Source organism: Mauremys reevesii, linkage group 12, assembly GCF_016161935.1.
Source record: "Mauremys reevesii isolate NIE-2019 linkage group 12, ASM1616193v1, whole genome shotgun sequence".
In the NCBI taxonomy this organism is placed as follows: domain Eukaryota; kingdom Metazoa; phylum Chordata; order Testudines; family Geoemydidae; genus Mauremys; species Mauremys reevesii.
In genome coordinates this window covers 37,755,581-37,772,834 of record NC_052634.1, presented here as the reverse complement: position 1 = coordinate 37,772,834, position 17,254 = coordinate 37,755,581, and the positions used below count along the sequence as shown (strand labels likewise).

At 57.1% G+C, this 17,254-nt stretch overlaps 2 non-coding genes across 2 annotated transcripts; one reads left to right on the top strand and one right to left on the bottom strand.

Annotated features, from left to right (window-relative positions):
• Positions 1–5,926: 5,926 nt before the first annotated feature.
• LOC120376421 lies at positions 5,927–6,112 on the bottom strand. The gene has a single exon (XR_005587300.1). It is a non-coding gene; the product is annotated as a U2 spliceosomal RNA (small nuclear RNA).
• A 10,301-nt stretch (positions 6,113–16,413) lies between these two features.
• On the top strand, positions 16,414–16,485 carry TRNAQ-UUG. The gene has a single exon. It is a non-coding gene; the product is annotated as a tRNA-Gln (tRNA).
• Positions 16,486–17,254: the final 769 nt, after the last annotated feature.

Sequence of the window (17,254 nt, the reverse complement as noted above, 5' to 3'; positions counted from 1 at the left end):
TAGTCTATAAGGTGCCACACGACTCTTTGCTGCTTTTGCAGACACTGTGTTTCTCGGGTCAGCTACTGAGGGAGGCCGAGACTCTCTGGGCACAAGAAGTCGAGTTCCCAGTGAGACGTGAGATTTAATCCTCTGGAGCCAGGTGCAGGGCTTTGGCAGGGAGGCTCAGGCATGGGGGGTTGTGGTGCAGCGGACGGACCCGCTGTCTAGGTGCAGAGATTTAGTCGCACTGAGGAGGAGGAGGAGGAGGAGGAATCCTGCTGACAGGCAGTGGCCAGGGCTGGTGCAACCACTAGGCAAACTAGTCAGCCGCCCAGGGTGCCAAGTGGTTGGGGCACCATAAAGCGCACTCAGGGGGGGCGGGGGAGTGGAGGTGAGCTGTGGCAGGGGCTGGGGAGGTGCGGGGAGGCTGCCCGCAGCAAGTAATGGGGGCGGGAGTGTGTGTGCAGGGGAACCGCTCCCTGTCCCAGCTCACCTCTGCTCTGTCTTCTCCCCTGAGCACGCCGCCCCCGCTCTAATTCTCCTCCCCTCCCAGGCTTGCTGCACTAAACAGCTGATTGGCACCGCAAGCCTGGGAGGCGGGAGAAGTGGAGCGGCGCCCGGTGTGCTCAGGGAGAAGCGGAGCGGAGGTGAGCTGGGGTGGGGAGGTGCTGCAGGGGGGGCAGCCCGGCTCTTCCCCATGGCCCCCGCCCCTCCTCTGCCCCAGCCCCACCCCGCCCCCCCCACCGCCCCGGCACTCACTGCCTGGTAAGTGGAGTGACCCAGCCCCAGCCGGGTCCACTCCCTGGCTCCCAGCCACGCTGCCGGCGAGTGCTGTGGGGCGGTTCCCCCAAGCTTGGGAGCCAGGGGAGCAGAGCAGGCTGGGGCCCCAGGCCTGCGTGGGGGGAAGCAGAGGGGGGCTGGTCCCAGGCCTCTGCGGGGGACGGGGGGGCTGGCTACTTCCTGCAGGAAGTGGAGTGACCTGGCCCCAGCCTGCTCTGCTCCCCTGGCTCCCAGGCTTGTGTTGGTGTTGGCTGGATTTGTGCAGGTGTTTGTGTATATTAGCAATTGTGTGTGTGTGGCTGGATTCATGCATGTGTTTGTGTATGTTTGCAATTGTGTGTGTGTGTGTACGTGTGTGTGTATGCTCTGCTGCCTTCTGCCGGCGCGACAACTGTTTCTCTGTATGTCACAGCCCCCATAACGTCGACCTCGATGGTGATTTCCCCATCTTACAACGGCTGGCTGGCCTAACACGTCTCCCCTCTGCGGAGTGTGGCAGGGGCTGCAGCTCACCCGCTGTGGGGCAGGAGGGCCAAGGTGCGGGGTGTTGGGCTCCAATGCACCTGGAGAGCAGCTCAGGTGAGGCGGGCAGGGTGTGTGGTGTCCGTTCTGCATTGTCTGGTGCTGGGCCAGTGCACAATCCCCAGCCACGCCGCACAGCGCACCCCGAGAGGGAGTGGGGGGCCAAGCAGATGATCCAGCACGATGGGATCATTCTCATGGGTAGCTGTCCAGTGGCAGTGAGTTCCACAGGCCTCAGCACACGCTGTGTGGGGCAGGAGGTCCTTGTGTTGGGAGCAGTGGGAGTGAACTGTGTGCGGTTGTGTCTCTGAGCACAATTGCAAATATTATGGTATGGGGGGGTGATTGTGAGTGCGGCTGGGGATGTGATTGTTGCTCTCTTTGGGGTTGGGCTAGCATGTCCCTCTGGGTGTGTTGTGTGTGAGTGTTCTTGGGATTGTGTGAGCCCCCTTTGTGCGTCAGTGTGCGTGTGCGTGTGCGTGTGTCAGTCAGTCACTCACTTGCTGCAGGATACAAAATCCTGCAAAGCCATTTCCTACTGGTTAGCCCAGCAACGCACTGATACAAACAGTGTCACAGTCTCTCTCTCTCTCTCTCTCTCTAACCGCCCCCCCCCAGAGCAGGGCTCAGCCCCACCAGCAGGGGGCAGCAGGGACACACACGTCTCTCCTGGGCCAGCTTGGGCAATTGCCCATCACGACCCGGCACAGTGCTGGTGCCCCCCACACAGGGCGGGGCTCTGGGGGCGGGCACAGCAGGGGGCGGGGCTTTGGGGACGGGGCGGGGCAGGGCTCTGGGGGCGGGGCTTTGGGGAAGGGGCGGGGCTTTGGGGAAGGGGCGGGCGGGCAGGGCTTTGGGGCGGGCACAGCAAGGGGCGGGGCTTTGGGGAAGGGGCGGGGCAGGGCTCTGGGGGCGGGCACAGCGGGGGGGCGGGGCTTTGGGGGTGGGCACAGCGGGGTGCTCGGGGCAGGCCGGGGCGGGTCTGTCTGCGGGTGTTTGGGCCGGGCTCACCCGGGAGGGGCGGGATGGGGCAGCGGAGTCGGGGGACACGAGGGGCGCCGGGAACACGTGGATCCAGCCCCGGGCAGAGCCGGACCCGCCCCGCCCCACCAGCCGCTTTGTGCGGGGAAGGGGCGGCGGCGCAGCACGTTCCTCTGCGCGGGCAGCGTCACACCCTGCACCGGGGCGGGGCCGGGGCTCTCTGGGGGCGGGGCGGGATGAGGAGTTGCGTGGGGGGGAGGAGGTGTCAGGTTGACCCAGGGACCCGCCCTCACCTGGGCTGGAGAGGACGGAGGCGCCCCGGGGCAGGCTGGGAGATGTAGTTCCTGGCTCGTCTCAGAGCGGAAGTGACGGGCGGTTGCTCAGACAACGCGCCCCCTCCCGGTGCACTCTGGGAAGCGTAGTTCTCTCTCTCTCGCTCTCCAACGGGCAGAAGCAGCGCGGAGTGAAAGGGCTTCACCCCTCCCCCCCCCGCTGTGACCCTCCTGCCAGCCCCGCCCCAGCGTCCCCTCCCCACCCTGTCCGCTCTGCCCGGTCTTTCCCTTCGCCCCCGCCCCTGCCCCCTTCCTCATCCTCTCACCCCACCCCCTTCCTCCTCCTCCTCCCTCTCCCCCAGCGCCCCGCCCCTAATTGCCTCCAGCCCATTTCTCCATGGCTGGGCCCCACGTTCCCATCCCCCCACTGCCCCAGTCCATCCCCAGGGTGTGAGGTTCCTCATCTCCAATCTCTGCTGCCCCCCAACCTGCCGGGTTCCCCTTTTCAGCCACTGTGGGGCCCTCCAACCTGCCCCCACCCATCCACTCTGGGCTCTAAATCCCACATTCCCACAATGCACCTTGGTATCCCCACCCTCCTCTATCCCTAATCCCCCTAGTCCCTTCCCTTGGGTCCTCCTGGACACCCCAACCCACAGTCCGGCCCCCACATACATCCCAGTCACTCATTCACACGCTGAGCTAGTCCTTCAGGGGCCCCCACAGCCCCCCAAACTCCTCCATCCATGAGCCCCGTGGGCCTGTGGCTGGGAAGTGAGGGAAGCTCCCACTTTGGCTGGGCTGGGTGGGGGTGTTGATCTTTTCCTGGCTTGTGTGTGCTGAGCTCACAAAGGCTTTTTGCTCCCGCTGTCCTCCCCTTATGCAGCCCAGGTGGGGAAGGTGACCTGGATGCAGGGAGCCCTGATGTCGCTCCTTGATCCCCCTCACAGCCCCCTAGGGGGGCCCGGAGGAACATTGGGGGAGCAGTAGCCGCTCATCACCGCTATCTCCCCCTTCTCTTCCCCTCCCTCCCCCCATGCTCCTATGCCGGGAGGGAGCAGGGAGAAATCTGGGCACCACCCCAAGCAGCACTCCCCTGCCAGCCCGGAGCAGTTTCTGACTTTACACCAGCAGCACACACCTCTCTGCCACCGTACAGCACCGCCCTTGAGCATGGTACCCCTGGGCAATTCCCTGGTGGCACCCACCCCTAAGGCTGGCCCTGGCTATGGGCTTCAGAGGGAGTGACCAGACCAGGCGGCCATGGAGAGCTTCAGCCCCTGTTCTCCCCTCCCAGCTTCTAGCAATCAGAGGCCAGGGACATGCTTCCATGCTGATGACAGGTACTGCTCGATAATGATCCAAAGTACATTCATATTCCTCATCTGAGTCAGATGCCACCCACTGAAGATTGATTGTCCTGTCTAGTGGTTCAGGTTCTGTAGTGTCTGCATCAGAGTGTTGCTCTTTGAGGACTTCTGACAACATGTTTCACACCTCGTCCCTCTTGGATTTTGGAAGGCTCTTCAGATTCTTAAACCTTGGCTCAAGCGCTGTAGCTATCTCTAGAAATCTCCCGTTGTACCTGCTTTGTGTTTTTTGTCAAATTTATAGTGAAAGTGTTCTTAAAGTGAACAACATGTGCTGGGTCATCACCCACCACTGCTATGAAACAAAATATATGGCAGAATGTGGATAAAACCATGGAGCAGAAGACATACAGTTCTTCATCAAGGTCTTCAGTCACAAATTAACACATTATTTTCTTAACGAGCGTTATCAGCATGGAAGCATGTCCTCTGGAATGGTGGTTGAAGTATGAAGGCATATGGATGTTAGCATATCTGACACGTTAATACCTTGCAATGCTGGCTGCAAAAGTGCCATGAGAGAGCCTGTTCTCACTTTTAGGTGACGTATACAAGACACGGGCAGCATTATCTCCAGTAAATGTAAAGAAACTTGTTTGTCTCAGCAATTGGCTGAACAAGAAGTAGGACTGACTGGACTCTAAAGTTTTACATTGTTTTCTTTTTGAGTGCACTTATGCAACAACAACAAAAATCTACATATGCAAGTTGTACTTTAATGATAAAGAGATTGCACTACAGTACTTTATATTTTACAGTGTAAATATTTGTAATAAAACTATATATAGTGAGCACTGTACACTTCGTATTCTGTGTTGTAATTGAAATCAATATATTTGAAAATGTAGAAAAACAAAAAAAAATAAATTAGTATTCTATTGTTTAACGGTGCGATTAAAACAGATTAATCATGATTTTTTTAAAGTTAATTGTGTAAGTTATCTGCGATTAATTGACAGCCCTAGATTTGAATGTTTCTGTCCCATGCAGGACGAGCTGGAATATCCGTGTGCAGGGAAAGAGCCTGGGGGGAATTGTGCTGGGAAATTATTTCCTGTTCTGACATGTCCCCAGTTGCCCTTTTTGCCCTAACAGGCTGCAGCGCAACATCCATGTTTTGCTCCAGCTCATTTGGTCCTCCCAGGGGCAGGGGAAGGGAAATGGCTGCAGTGGAGCCAGTTGAGGGAGGGATGATCAGGGAGTTGCTGGCGGGTTCCCTTGGTGGGGAGAAAGGGCCGTAAATACATAGAGGGTGGGAACTTCCAGGAAGGTTGGTCTGGGTGGGAGAGGGCAGGAAATCCCCAGGGTGGGGGACAGGGTGTGACAAACCTGCTGGGATTTGTTTACTGTGAGGCTCCAGCATTTCTCAAATGTGGCCACCAGGGGCTTTTATTGTGGCCACAGCGTCCTGGGCTGTAATTGAGGGGGAGTCGGGGGCAGCAAAGCAGCGACTAGTCCCCTGGGCTGCCTGCAGGGGCTGGTCCCTACCCCCTTCCGGAGTCATAAACACTGCAGGAGCCGGCAACCAGTGGGAGTTCCCCACCTTCCTGCGTGCGGTGGGGCTCAGGCTTCAGGCTTCTGCTCTGGGATGGTGGGCGGCAGGCTCAGTCAAGATACATGGAACGTAGGCTGGGTGGAGAGAAGTCTGTGTAACTCATCCAGATATTGATATACATGTGACCTCGAATATTACAAATCTGTGTGTCCCCACACACACACAACCCCCAACCAACCATCTCCCAAACAGACCCTCAGTCCGGAAAACATTCATCCCTCGTGTTGTTGAAAAGACTCACAGCAAATAGAAGAATTTCAGTTTTTAAAACAATCCTCTAGCAAGACAAAGAAACTCACAGCTGTAGACTCAGAAAACACTCCCAAGAAATTTTAACAATATGTTGTTATGAAGAAAGTGCTAAAGATACCTGATTTTTCAACTACTTTAAAAAAAATCTTCTCAAATCAGCATCTTTAGAGTGAAACTTTTTCTGCTTTTCTAACCAGACAATTCTCCCCAGAAGGAGAAGCACTGGTCCTGGAGACACTGCAATACCAGGTCAATGCATGGGGTGGACAGAGCAAGCTCCTATTCCAACCCCTTGTTTCAAAAATCAAAAATAATATACAGTCCTCAAATAAAGGACCTATCAGATATTAAACTGATAAGAACAGATTTAAATTTTATTAGAGAATATTTAAAATAAACGATACAAAGTGTTTGAAACGTCAGTTATTGTGTCATTGGGGGTAACATACAGGTTGTGGGGGGATGTTAGCATTTTGGTGTTAGGCAGCATATACATATACACAGTCTGTCATGTCCCCAATGCGGGGTATACGGTGGGAGAGTTCAAGGTACAGCCAGCAAGCAGTGAGGGCACATCACTCATACAAACAGGTTATGGATAGTCATGGGCATGAATAAATGAGCGGACTGGGTAATGGTGATAGGGTGCCCCTCACAGGGCAGAGTTCAGTTTGGTTGGTTCAGGGCTCAGGGGATAAAGTCCAACAGAGGAAGTTTACAGGTCTCTTCCCCCTTGCGGGTGCGCGGAGTCACGCCGGCTCACTCTTGGTATTGACGGAGGCCGGTGACGTGCTCTGTGTAAATGTCTCTGGACCACCGAATAGCGTCCGAGACCATTAGGCATCTCATGAGCCGCACGTAGCGACGGCCAACCCCACAGGTCCGCAGCAGGCGCTCATTAAGGGGGTCCCAGGCGCCCAAGGCCCCAACGATCAGAGCGTCGGTGTAGACCTCGTAGCTCTTTGCTCGCAGGGTGTCAGCCAGGGGAGCTGTGAAGGAGTAGGAAGCACAGACTGTCTGTGCGGGGGAGGGGAGAGCCAGAGGTTTAGGTGAGTGTCAGGAATTCAAACTGTGAGCTGAGCTTGGCCTGGGGGAGGGGAGGTGACACCTCTGGCAGGGCAGACAAAGGAAGGAGGCGGAGGAGAGAGGAGGGGCCGGAGAGGACTGGGAGACGAAAGTGGGCTGGAGAAGAGAGAGGAGCAGGGAGACCGAGCTCTGATCCCCGGGGGGGCTGTGAGGCCCCCCAAGATGGACCGAACCGGGGGAATCTGGTTATCTGTGCCTGCAAGACCTGTGTTGGACTGTGTTCCTGTCGTCTAAATAAACCTTCTGCTTTACTGGATGGCTGAGAGTCCTGGTGAATCGTAGGGAGCACGGGGGTGAAGGCCCTGGGTCCCCCACACTCCGTGACAACTGGTGGCGGCGGTGGGATCGGCGGCACCCCGTGGACGGCGCTTCCTGCAGTAAGTGACTGGGGAGCAGGAAAACGAAGGGGCGATTCACTCCTGGGCGACTGTGGCCAGAGAGCAGGACTTTGCAGTAACAGGGTCCCCCGGGGGATCACAGCGAGCGATCCCAGGGGCGGAGGAGTCTGCAGCTCGACCCTGGCAGAGAGGGGGTGACCTCAAAGACTGGCACACGAGGGGTCCCCCTGGAACCCGTGGGGAGTGGCGAACACCCCAGCCTGCGAGCGGCCAGCAGGAAGATGTATTCCCAGAAGCACAAGTGGGAGCTGGTGGAGCTGTGCAAGCAGGGGGGGCTGCACCATGGGAAGCTCACCAAGGCCCAGCTGATTGCCCGGCTGGAGGAGAGAGATCGCAGGAATGAACCGGTCCCTGTCTCTGAGGGAAGCAGCCGGGCAGATGCAGCGCAGGCCCCAGTGTCTGTCCCAGCTGGGAGGGGTCAGCTGGCCGCTGAGGGCTCCTCGAGACCCCCCACCCCTAGGCCTAGGGGGAGGGGGAGGAGGAGCCCAGCTACGGAGGGCACCGTGACCCCCCCGGCCAGCAGGGGATCGGCCCGGCGACGCTCGGCCTCCGTGGAACTCAGGCGGCTGGAGTTGGAGAGAGAGATCAAACGGATGGAGATGGAGGAGCGTAAGGAGCTGAGGGCATATGAGGAAAGACAAAGCCAGCGTGAATACGAGGCGAGAGAGAAGGAGAAGCAACAGCAACGTGAATTTGAGGACAGGGAGAAGCAGCGTGAATTCGAGGCGAGAGAGAAGGAGGAGCAGCGCAGACATGAGCTGGCCATGGCCCAACTGAACAACAGGGAGGCCCCGGCTGCGGTGAGTGAGGGGGGGCCCAAGCCTACAAAGAGCTTCGATACGAACTTCCTGGCCCCGCGTAAGGAGGGGGAGGACATAGACACCTTCCTGACGGCCTTTGAGAACGCCTGTGAGCTGCACCAGGTTGACCCCGCAGACAGGATCCGGCGCCTCACCCCCTTACTGGACTCCACCGCCGTGGAGGTGTACAGCCGAATGAGAGGGGAGGAGGCGCGGGACTACAACCTGTTCAAAGAGGCCCTGCTCCGCGAGTTTGGGCTGACCCCGGAGATGTACCGGAAGAAGTTCCGGGGTCAACGTAAGACCCGGGAGGTCACATACCTACAACTGGTCAACCGGGCGCAGGGGTACGCCCGCAAGTGGACGGCTGGGGCCCAAACCAGAGAGGACCTGCTTGACCTAGTCGTACTGGAGCACCTGTATGCGCAGTGCCCAGCTGACCTGAAGCAGTGGCTGATGGACCGGAAGCCGGAGAACCCGCAGCATGCAGGCCGGCTGGCCGACCAATACATGGACAGTCGGGCGGGGGATGGCAGGGAGGAGTCTCGAAGGAGCAGATCTGCCTCAACGCAGAGAGAGAGTCACCATGGGACCTCCCAGAAGGAGCCGAGGGAGGGGCCCCACCAAAGGGAAGCATCTGGCGTCAGGTCCAGCCGCCCCCCTCGAGGGGAACCACGAGACATGGGCTGCTATCAATGTGGCCAACCGGGCCACGTACGGGGCCAGTGCCCCAAGCTCCGGGACAAACTGAGCAGACCAACCCCACACCGGGTCAACTTGGTAGAGACCCAGCCGGATGAGGGGCAGCGGTCGCACGAAAGGGGGGTGGGCCGCACTTCTGCAAAGGAGGGAGGGGGGCCCCGGGTCGACCCCTCCGAGGGGCTGGATGCTCCCAGCCCTGAGTTTGGGGTTTACAGGGTGGGCACGGGACTACCCCTCTGGAGGGAGTGCCTTGTTCCCCTGGAGGTAGACGGGAAGGAGGTCACTGGGTACTGGGATACGGGTGCAGAGGTGACGCTGGCCCGGCCGCAGGTGGTGGGCTCAGATCGGATGGTGCCCAACACCTACCTGAACCTGAGGGGTGTGATCGGGACCCCATTCAAGGTGCCTGTCGCGAGGGTACACCTAAAGTGGGGGGACAAGGAGGGCTTCAAGGACGTGGGGGTACACCCACATTTGCCCACGGAGGTGTTAATGGGGGGGGACCTCGAGGACTGGCCAAGTAACACCCAGGGTACCCTGTCCGTGAACCGTAGTCAGGGTCGACGCAGGGCTCTGCACCCTGACCCCGGGGAAAGTACTTTGGCCGAGACACCGGACCCTGACCCGGTAGGGAGGGAACGCCCAGGGACAGGGCTCAGAGAGGCTGTGGCCCCAGACCCAGCCGGTGAGAGAGGACAGATCCCCGCCCCTGCCCCAGCAGCTGAGTACCAGGCTGCGGTGCGGGAAGACCCCTCCTTGCGAAGGATAAGGGACCTGGCCAACCTCGGGGGGGGACAGACCATGGGACGAGGTGGCCGGAAAAGGTTCCTGTGGGAGAAGGGGCTCCTGTACCGAGAATGGGCTCCCCCAGGGAAGATGGAGTCAGGGGGGATCAGGAGGCAGCTGGTGGTACCCCAGGAGTATCGCCGCCAGCTGCTGTGCCAGGCCCATGACATTCCCCCCTCAGGGCACCAGGGAGCCTGGCGTACCCAGCAGCGGCTGCTGCAGAACTATTACTGGCCTGGGGTCTTTGCCCATGTCCGGCAGCACTGCCGCTCCTGTGCCCCCTGCCGGAGGGGGGGGAAGGCCCGGGACAGGGGGGAGATGGCTGTAAGGCCCTCGCCCCGCCCTGAGGAGCCTGTCCAGAGGGGGGCCCGGGTCAGAGGGGGGGCTCTGAACCGAGAGAACCCGAATCACAGCCCCCCAGACTGGAACGTGGGGAGAAGGCCCCAGCCCAGGGTGCACCCCAGGGGTACTGGGGTGGGGAAAGGGCGCGGGCGGCATAAGGTTGTAGGTGGGTCCGAACTTCCCCGGGTCACTGGCTGGAGTGACCCCGCTCAGTTCAGTCTCGGAGGGGGGAGAGATGTGAAGGAGTAGGAAGCACAGACTGCCTGTGCGGGGGAGGGGAGAGCCAGAGGTTTAGGTGAGATGCAGGAATTCAAAGGGTGAGTTGAGCCTGGCCTGGGGGAGGGGAGGTGACACCTCTGGCCAGGGGAGACAAAGGAAGGAGGCGGAGGAGAGAGGAGGGGCCGGAGAGGACTGGGAGAGGAAAGTGGGCTGGAGAAGAGAGGGGAGTCAGGAGACCGAGCTCTGATCCCCGGGGGGGGGCTGTGAGGCCCCCCAAGATGGGCCTAACCGGGGAATCTGGTTATCTGTGCCTGCAAGACCGGTGTTGGACTGTGTTCCTGTCGTCTAAATAAACCTTCTGCTTTACTGGATGGCTGAGAGTCCTGGTGAATCGTAAGGAGCACGGGGGTGAAGGCCCTGGGTCCCCCACAATCCGTGACAACGCTATTGTGGGGAACTTTCCTGGCTTCTGTGCTACCCTGGCGAAGTGGCCTAGCGAAAGGATCTGAGTCCTCGCTCCCACTTCCTTTACCCAGAGGCCTCCCTGCCCTTGAGGACTCTCCTGTTTGGCAGAGTTCTCGTAGCCCCAACAAGGCTGGGCCCAGGATTCCTGGGGGGCTCAACCCCCAACCCTGCTGTGGCCACCTAGGACAGGGGCTAAGGTGTCCCCACTCCAGGGTACCCTCTTTGCACTGGGCACCTCCCTGACCCACTGATTATTCCAGACAATTTAAAGCAAATACAAGTTGTTTACTTAACAATCAATTTGAAGAAAAGAATAAGAATAAATGGGAACGGTTACAGGGACACACATCACCCTGCTCTGTGGCAGGGAACATTACAAACAATGTCTCTGGACATCAAGGCACTTTGCAGTCTGTTCCTTGTAGGCCCCAGGCCTCCTTCTCAGGCCCTGGCTGTGCTGCAGGGATGCTGTGGGTGGGACACTTGAAATGGTGGTGGCCACACACCTCCGGGCTTTGGGTGGTGGGATCCTTCTTCCCATTGCCAGCCCCCCAGTCAGGTTAAGGTCCCCCTCCCAGCATGGCCTGCATGGACCCTTGGCTGGGGGTGTCTTTTTGTGTTCGGCCCTTTGCCCAAGGTCCCCCCTTGGCTGGCCCCAGTTGCTCACTACACCTGGCTCTCTGGCTGCAGCTCCGCTCCCAGCACAGGATCTGCTCTCTCTGCGCTGTGCCTCTGGCTCTCTGGCTGCAGCTCCGCTCCCAGCACAGGATCTGCTCTCTCTGCGCTGTGCCTCTGGCTCTCTGGCTGCAGCTCCGCTCCCAGCACGGGGTCTGCTCTTTCTGCGCTGTGCCTCTGGCTCTCTGGCTGCAGCTCTGCTCCCAGCACAGGGTCTGCTCTCTCTGCGCTGTGCCTCTGGCTCTCTGGCTCCAGCTCCGCTCCCAGCACAGGATCTGCTCTCCCTGGGCTGTGCCTGTGGCTCTCTGGCTGCAGCTCTGCTCCCAGCACAGGGTCTGCTCTCTCTGCGCTGTGCCTCTGGCCCCTCTGGATCTGGCCCGGCTCTGCTCTCCAGCTCAGCTTGGGCCCCTGCTTTCTCCTTTGCTCGGCCCCACTCCGTCTGACTCCGGCACATTCCTGCTCACACGGAGGACGGGACCCACCCTGGCCTTCTGTCTTCCTGATTAGCCGGCCTGCCCTGTCAATCAGGCTGACCTGGAGCATTGGCCTCTTGCCATTGTTCCTGGGGACTGTCAGTCTCAGGGTCCTGATTTGCCATCGATCCCTCCCCTTTTAGTGCTGGGAGCTAGCAACCAAAACACCCCCACTGAATGTTAGTAAGGGGGCAACAGTCCCCTTACATTCCCCCCTGCTAAAATTCTGCCACAGCCACAATAGTTACACCAATACATCCAAGCCCCATAAAAACAACATATATCCACATATTATATTAAAAACCCATTAACAATTACGAAAAGGACATTCAACATAGTTAACACTCCATATCTACTTCTTAATACTATACATAACAATATTTATTAACACACTACATAGAACCAATAACATAATTATCTTTAAGTCTAACAGGAAGTACACCTTTATTAGCCCTCTGGGACCTTCTTAAGACTGGTGGTTCATTACCCATATTTTCTATTTTCCTGTCCTTGGGTAATACTAGGTCAGTTTGAGGGATCTGCCCATTCTCATTAGGGTTTGGGTTTACCCCATTGGTTTCAGTCTCCTCAGGAAATTCTGCACTATGCCTCCTACGAGCCCTGGTCAGATTAATAGTCCAACGCTTTAGCTGGTCCCTATGTACTAATCTCTCTGCACCTCCTTGTTCAGGCTGGTTAGCATACACTGGCAGTTCGGGATTGTTGTGGGTGACCACAGTGTGGGGATTTGGCTTCCATTTGTCCTGCATTTTATTACATCTCCAGCATCTACTGCTACGAACTGGTGCACAGTCACCAGATCGGATGAGAGCCCCACTGGACTTGCGATCATAAGTCCTTTTCCTACTTTGGGCTGTGTCTTTAGTTGTACTGAGAGCAACTTTCCAGGCTATCTTCAGCCTGTCATGGTGACCTTTGACTTGGTCATCATAATTGGTCACCTCATCCTTAGAAAAGACTTCTTGATGCTTCTCTGGCAACGCCCTTATGTTAGCCACATGTGCAGGAACCAGCCCTTGGTGTGCCACTTGAACAGGAACTGGCAGTCTCCCATCACATCTTTCTTGAAGAAAGGTAACTCGTCCTCCCTTCTCGCTCATCACCTGCAGTTCATTTTCTGGTACACAGCGGTGTTCATCACGGCTCTTCTCTTTCCACGGAGGAATAATGGTCTTCCGTTTTCTGCCCACTTTAACATTTCCAGTATGCCTTGTGGGGCCCAGGGAATGACTCTGCCTCTCCGCTCGAGCCAGTACTCTACTCAGCACAGCATTCTTCGTAGAGTTTTCGTGACAGTTCATCCTCCTGGTTCCTTCTCCTGGTAAGAGTAGCTCCTTCAGCTCACTAATGATGTTCATTCCTAGAATCCCTGGGACGACTTCTCCCATATGGCTCCCTTTCGAGGCTTTGTCTTTCAGGATGAAGATGCATTTTCCTGGCAGCATTTGGCCCATATACTCTATGTCTGCTTCAAGGCACCCCACCACTGGGATTGCCAGTCCATTCACAGCTGTTAGACGTACAAACCGTGTGCTGTGCATGGTCAGGTCCTTGTCCTTCAAATATTTTTTAAAATGCGACTCTGTAATGGTGGTGACTTCTGAGCCAGTATCTAACAAACATCTGGTCTTCACCCCTGCTATACATACTTCAGCAGTTAGACAGTCTCCAAATGCTCGCTTACAGAAGTCGCTAGATATGCTGGCACTGACCACGTTCCTCTCACTGTATGCAGAGGGATTTTCCACCAAGGACAGGCCTAGGAATCCTTCTGCCACTGCTTGGCCTTCTACTCTAGATGGACCACTCGCTCCTGGTGCCCCATTGATTTCGAGTGCCTGGGACTCTGTCCTCCTTCTCAGTGAACATTCTCGGCTAGTGTGTCCTGGCCTGTCACAAGTGTAGCAAATGTATCTTCCCAGCTCATCCTTCAGTGGGGCTCTTCGGGATCCCGGTGCCCTTGGATGCTTTGGCATACTAATGGGATTTTTTTTCTTTCATCAACTCGGTCATCACTTTCAGCATCACCCCCTGTTGGACTATCAGGTTTTGGACAGCTTCACTTAAGCTTTCCAATGTTAGCTCTGTTTGGGACAGGGCCTTTTCCCCAGCAGCTGCATTCACTAGGCCCTCACTTCGTGTACGGGGGTTAGGTTTGGCTGTCTCTGCCACAGGAACTTCCTCTTCTTCTGACCACATAATGGCAGCCTGCATGAGTTGATGGAACTTCTTACTGGGCTCTTCTTTAAACCTCCTTTTCATTTCACGTCGGAGGGAGTCATCACGAAGCCCCAACACCAACTGCTCTTTCAGAGCTGTATCTGGGTCTGGAACTCGTTGAGGGTCTCGCCGCTCCACTTTACTCATTCTCTCCTGGAGGTCGTATGCGTATGCCCGGACAGTTTCACCAGGCTCCTGCTTTCTCTCAAAGAACTCCTTTAGTCGGGTTCCAACAGGTACCTTGTCTCCATACACTTCTAGAAGGAGTTCAAATACCTTTTCCACATCTTTCTTGTGTGCCACTGCCATGAACTTTACTGTGGCCTTGGCCTGGCCCTTGAGGTGCTCCTCTATGAAGTCCACATGATCTTCTTCAGGTACTCTTAGCACACGCAGAGCCGCCTTCACAGACTTGACCCACTCTTCTACCGTAATGTCTCCCGGTGTAGTTGGGAAGCCACCAAACTCCGTGACCTTCCGCTCCCGTGGGACATAAATAGTAGGGGGTTTCTTAGCTTCTGCTGTCTGTTGGTCTATTACTGCCTTGGCCAGCGATAAGGCTTCTCTCTGTTCAGTTCTAGCTTGTTGTAATGCCTCCGCTTGGTCTGATAATTTGCGCTGAAGTTCAGCAAACTGGGTTCGTAGTTCTTCAATTCCAGCCATGGTAGAGTGCTCAAACAGGCCTGGACAGTGCTACTAGAACTCAACCAGTAAACCAATGGGGTGGACCCTGTGGATAGGATCCTGTTCGTGACACCAATTATGTAAGCGGGAGAATGGTCCCGCTATTGTGGGGAACTTTCCTGGCTTCTGCACTACCCCGGTGAAGTGGGCTAGCGAAAGGATCTGAGTCCTCGCTCCCACTTCCTTTACCCAGAGGCCTCCCTGCCCTTGAGGACTCCCCTTCCACTCTCCTGTCTGGCAGAGTCCTCGTAACCCCAACAAGGCTGGGCCCAGGATTCCTAGGGGGCTCGACCCCCAACCCTGCTGTGGTCACCTAGGACAGGGGCTAGGGTGTCCCCACTCCGGGGTACTCTCTCTGCACTGCGCACATCCCTGACCCACTGATCACATCATACAATTTAAAGCAAATACAAGTTATTTAATTAACACTTAATTTAAAAAAAGAATAAGGAAAAATGGGAAAGGTTACAGGAAACACATCACCCTGCTCTGTGGCAGGGAACATCACAAACAGTGTCTCTGAAAGGTCAGGGCAGTTCACAGCCTGCTCCTTGTAGGTCCCAGGCCTCCTTCTCAGGTCCTGGCCTTGCTGCAGGGACTCTGCAGGTCGGACACTCGTTCCGGCGGTGGCCACACACTCTCAGGCTCTGGGTGGCAGGACCCTTCTCTCCAGCGTCACCCCCGCCCTGTCAGGGTTACAATCCCCCTCCCAGTCTGGCCTGCGGGGCCTCTTGGCTGAGGTATCTCCCTGCGCTGGGCCCACTGCCCAGGGTCCCCCTCACTCTGCCCAGCTGCTCACCGCACTCAGCTCCAGACTGCCCCTGCTCCAGCTCCAGCTCCACTCTGCCTCAGCACGGCGGCTGCTGCTGCTCTGACTTCAGCTCCCTGGACTGCTTCTCTGGCCTCTCTGGCTCCAGTTGCTACCACTCTGCTCCCAGGGCAGGGCTGCTCTGCAGGCTGCTTCTGTGACTCTGCTCTGAGCTCTCATCTGCTTCCTGGGCTGCTTGTCTGGCCCCTCTGGCTCTGGTTGCTACAGCTCTGCTCCCAGGGCAGGGCTGCTCTCTCTGGGCCGTGCTCTGGCTTTTTGGGCTGCAGCTCCGCTCCCATCAGCTTAGCTTGGGGCCCCGCTCTCTCCTTAGCTCGGCCCCACTCCATCTGTCTCAGACAAATCCAGCTCACACGGAGGACGGGACCCCCCCCCTGGCCTCCTGACTCCTTGATTAGCTGCCCGCCCTGTCAATCAGGCTGACCTGGAGCATTGGCCTCTCCACATTGTTCCTGGAGACTGTCAGTCTCAGGCTCCTGATTTCCCATCGACCGCTCCCTTTTTAGTGCTGGGAGCTAGCAACCAAACACCCCCACTGAATGTTAGTAAGGGGGCAACAGTCCCCTTACATTTGTTCCGGCGGCTGGGGAAACACCACAACATTAAAGAAACCAACAGTGCAAAGTCCTGCAGTGTCACCTGTGGGATTTCCACAAGAGCATCCAGGCAGGGGAGCCGGTCAGCGTGTGACTGTACGACCGGGTCAAGCGACAGCTGCCCGAGTTCCAGGAGATGAGGCTTCAGCTGGCTGATATGAGAGGGATCACCGAGTGAAGGGAGGGGCGGCCTCCCCTGACATTTTTGCAGCCTGCAGGGAATGGAGACAAAGCAGGGGGATGCGGGGACTCAGGGCAGGACCCGCGGATCCGGTAGTGCAGGACCACAGTCACTGGAGGAGGAGAGAGAGTCCCGCGAGAGGAAGCTGATGGTGGGAAGCAATAAGTGCAGAGTGCAAACCAGCCAGCTGAGAGTCACAGGGGTCTAGAAAATGAAACAGTAGCAGGTCCCATGGTGTAATGGGCAGCACTCAGGACTTTGAATCCTGGAATCTGAGTTCAAATCTCAGTGGGACCTCGTGGCGATATGTTGCTTTGCTGCAAAGCCCTGGAGCTCAATGTGTTTGGCTACCTTCTCTCAGGGTCAACTAGAGTGAGGTTTTTTCCCTCCTGCTGGGTGACTGATCCCCACTGGAGATAGGTCTTTAGTCTGGCTGGTTCAATGGGCTGGTGGCTACAGGTTGGGGTCCTAGAATTTAACAGTCTGGCTAGAGATTCCTGTGGGTTGATCATATGCTTGTTTCTCGCTGCTTCACCTGATGCCCACAACTTCGGTCCCTGCAGCTGCCACACTCTTCCTCTTGCCCACATGGCATTTAAAGGAAGGAGGGCCAGGGCCAGGCTTCACAGTCAGGGCTAGGCAGGAGGGAGGCAGAGTCCCAGGCTGGAGCCCAACACACCTCTCCTCCTCTGGGCACCTGGGGTGTTGTTCCCCCCTGTTCAGGCTCTCCTGGGTCCCTGCACTTCACACAGCTCTCCCTGATTTCAGCTGTTAGTGAGGGAGCCTCACTGCTCGTGCAGACTGGGCAGTTTGTTGCATGAGAGACACTGTCCCAAAGCAGGACTAATGCTTAGAGCTGGTTATCAGTGATTTCAGATCTGTTGGTCTGCAGCAAGACTCTCCATTGAGTCTTAACCAGCTCTGTTATTACACAGGGAAGAACAAAAGGGTCAAATGGGGCCTGGAACCCTTAAGAAGGATCCACCCCACCGAGTACAACACTTGTCGCTACCTGCTCCCAGCCCCACTGAGAATGTTTTGGGGTCACCCATCGCCTGTATCAACC